The sequence below is a fragment of the Octodon degus genome, unplaced genomic scaffold, assembly GCF_000260255.1.
Source record: "Octodon degus isolate 3935 unplaced genomic scaffold, OctDeg1.0 scaffold00010, whole genome shotgun sequence".
Taxonomy (NCBI): Eukaryota; Metazoa; Chordata; class Mammalia; order Rodentia; family Octodontidae; genus Octodon; species Octodon degus.
The window spans coordinates 10,252,130-10,255,891 of record NW_004524586.1 but is presented as its reverse complement, the minus strand read 5'-3'; positions in this window follow the sequence as shown (position 1 = coordinate 10,255,891).

The following is a 3,762-nucleotide window of genomic DNA, read 5'->3' as shown; positions in this document are numbered from 1 at the left end:
GGTTCCACAAAAAAAAAAAAAAAAAAAAAAAAAAATTAAAAAACAACAGAAGCAGAAACTCAGTGGTAAAGTACTCATTTTGATTTTGGTTTAATTCCAAGGGCTGTAAAGTAAGCACACAAACAAAAAACATGAACACATGGAATTCTGATTGGTGAACTGGAAGGAGGTCCACCCAGAACTCAGATATATACACCTTTGGAAGGGCCGTTCTGGGGCATGAAAAAGAGACTAAATGAGTTCGGCCAACACGAGAATCAAGAAGAGGAGGCAGAGAGGCCACGCGATGGAGAAACGTTGGGAAGGGCCCAGAACCAAGGACATAGTTCTCAGGAGGCACACATCAAGAACTAGGCAGCATAACTGCGTATCAATCAGCATTCAGAAACACTGTCGTGAGATTTCAGAATGGGGACACAGAAAAGACAGATTTCTTTCACTCAAATGGCAGATTGGCAGCAACCTTCTCAGCAGCAGCCAGTGAGTAATGCCTTAAAAATTGTAATAAAAAATAGCTGTCAACAAGGAACTCAGCATCAGCTAAATAGTCATTGAAGAATCTGCTCAAAATAAAGACTAAGTAGATTCATACGTTTTAGAAAGAATTGCCCAGAAACACTTGCCAAAAGAATTACCAAAGGAGACATTTTAGCCTGATAAAAACTGAGCACTGGAAGATGGCAAAATATGTTCATACATATAATTAACTGTTGTCGACCGAAATTTAGTGTTTTTAAAGAATGAAACAAAAACTTGAGGCAATGAGAAGAGGAAATGGCCTCAAATGGTTGGAAAATGTTGCTTCGTTAGAAATGCAGGATTGTGCTGACTCTTCCACTTCGCTCAGCGCCTCGGTCCACTCTGTCCTCTCGGGCTGGCCTCAAGGCTCCCATCAGCTCTGCCTCCCCCAGGCCTGGTTACAGGTCTCTGGACTGACCACACGCCTTCTCTACTCTGTGTCTATGTCCCCAACTGTACAACATCCCTGCTACAAACTTACACTGCCTTTTTAGATAAGACAATCTGCCTCCGAGGAAGGAGCCAGGAGAATTATTCCAAGGCCTTGAGATCTAATCAAGATTTTCCAACACTTATCTTGGTAGACTTCAGTGACTCTACTGGGCCTATTTTCTGCCTTTTGACAAGGAATTTCTATGCAACCACATTGGTTTTGTTGCCTCTCTGCAGATTGTCTAGAAGTTGCAAGTGCAATTTCCAAATGTCCTGCAGGTTTGCTACAGAGAGAGCTCAGCGGTCTGAGTGCCTGCCTGGCAAGCCCAAGGTCCCAAGTTCGATCCCTGGGACTATATGTGGTGCCAGCATCAGACAGGGCAGGGCATAGTGGCATAAGATTTATAATCCCAGCACTGGGGAGGTTGAGAGAGGAGGATCATTATGAGTCTGAACTGCAGAGGGAGACCCTGTAGCAAATAAATAAAGAGAAAAGAAACTCAAAGATCCGGCAGGTGCCTCTTGGCTATTTTGTCACCTTGTGACCAAACAGAAAAGTACTGGGGAAAACAGTTGGCAACACTTTGGAAGTGCAGATGGGATGCAGGAAAGAAGAGCTACTCTTGATTAGTCCAGCAGAGCCCAGCCAGCCACATGCACATTAGGTTTGCTCACTGAATCCATGTCTATTTTGAGTTTTCTAGACTCCACATCTTTCCTGTTTGAGGTTATTTTCTTCCAACCTACTTTCCATTCCATCCTTCACCTCTAAGTAATTTGTTAGTTAACCAGTCTGGTTATTTTTTGTTGTTTTTCAGTTCCAGCCTTCCACTCTGGTTCATTTTTAGCTCCAGCATTATTCTAGCTTGTACTGCCTTAAACATGCTCAGCATAATTATACTAAGGCTCGCGCTTGTTGACTTCCTTATCTGGACTTCCTCTGGGCCAGTCTTTGGTTTCTTCGGTCTCCTTCTTCTTCCCCTCCAGTACTGGCGATGGAACCTGGGGCTTTCATACTGAGCTACAGCCCCAGTTTATTTTTTGAGACAGGGACTCACTAAGTTTTCCAGACTGGGCTTGAACTTGGAAACTTCCTGCCTCAGTCTACTAGCGTGCTGTTTCACAGGCATGAACCACCATGGCCATATTTCTTTTCAATCACATGTTAATGTTGCCCTTCGTATGACACGTTATACTCTAGGAAACCGTGGTTCACTTAAGATTTCTGGGGAAGCCCCCGCTGACCCTGTGGCCCAGGTGCAGTGTGGCAGCTCATGAAAGCGCGAGAACATGGCGCTGCGCTGCGAGTGGCCTGGAGCCTGCCCTGCTTGTGAGGCCTTGGTGGCCACCTCGCCCTGCCCAGTTCGGCCCTGGCACCTGTGGGTGGGGGATACACAGTCTCTGAGTGCCAAAGAGGCTCTGCTCTTGGTTCATAAATTCTCAGAGAAACACAACTGAATAACAGAATGGCACTGAGGGTACAGTAGGTTTCTATTTTTTTGGTGGTACCAGGGATCCAACTCAGGACCTTGAGCTTGCAGGGCAAGCACTTATTCCACTGAGCTAGAATCAGGAACTTTGCACAGGAAGCTTTAGGACATGTTGTTTGCTGTAGTCTGCCTGAAATTGGAACAAAATTGAAAAAACACAATGTTTGGTTTGGAAAGCATGAAAGACGACAGTGAACTCTATTCTGTCAAGAAAAGTAACTGAAAAAAAAGAAAAAAGAAAAGTAACTGAAATTAACGAAGCACTTGCAGAAAATCCAGGGCCCCTCAACAACTCTTGTTATGAAGATGGCTGGCTGATCAAAATGACAGGGACCCTTCAGAACTAGACCAACTCATGAGGAAGAAGCCTGTGAGGAATAGGTGAAATCGACTGAGGAGCGAAACACCGCCCTAATCTCAGGAAATCAACTGAGGAGCAAAGCACCACCCGAAATAAACTAGTGTGAACAGACTTCAGCAGAGTTGTCTGCAGTTATTGGCAGACAAAAGATTTGAGATAACAACTTTTAGTGGTACTACAATGATGGGGAAGAAATCACTGGTATCGCTGCTCTTGGACAAAAATACCCCTTAACTCCCTAGTGACTGCCAATAAACACCATGTGTATCTTTTTATACTTGATGAGTTTTAGACTAGGCTGTAGGCTCTGATATTCAGAATTCATGAAACCATCCATGGGAAAAGTTAATTATAAAAGTTATGTAATTCAAGGATAACACTGTTATATGCCTTATGTAATGAATGCTGTAGCTTGCTTACATGTCTTGGATTTGGTTCGAGATACTTAAAAGAGTGTGTGTCACTTGTACAAAGTCATATAAAGGATGACTTTCTTAATTTTACAATAGACAGCATTGTCTGGGGCTGTTTTTATACAGTGAAGCGACAGCTTTGCAACACAAGAAGAAATAAAATATTCAACCTTAGAAAAAAGATCTCAGGCGATATATCCTTCCTCTCCAGAAGGCAGTGAGGTAGGTAACATTGCACCATTTCAATGCAATCGAGGAGGTTCAATAAGATCTGCAGCTGAAAATAAAATAAAATAAATAAAGATCTGCAGCTGAGCTTCAGTCCTCACACGGCGAGCCCCTTTTTCCGGTTCTCCCTTTACCTAGAGTCCCCAGCGTTTCCGGCCCCTGCTTCACCCCAGGGTTTTTCAGCTGCTAGCTCTCCTAGGCAGTCTCAGAATAAAAACTTGCCCTGTGGTCATTGGTCTGCGGAGAGCTTTTGCTCAGTAGTTTAGTCTTCCCGTGCTGCTTCTAGATGGGCGGATGCTCTTGGGAGAAACACGACACC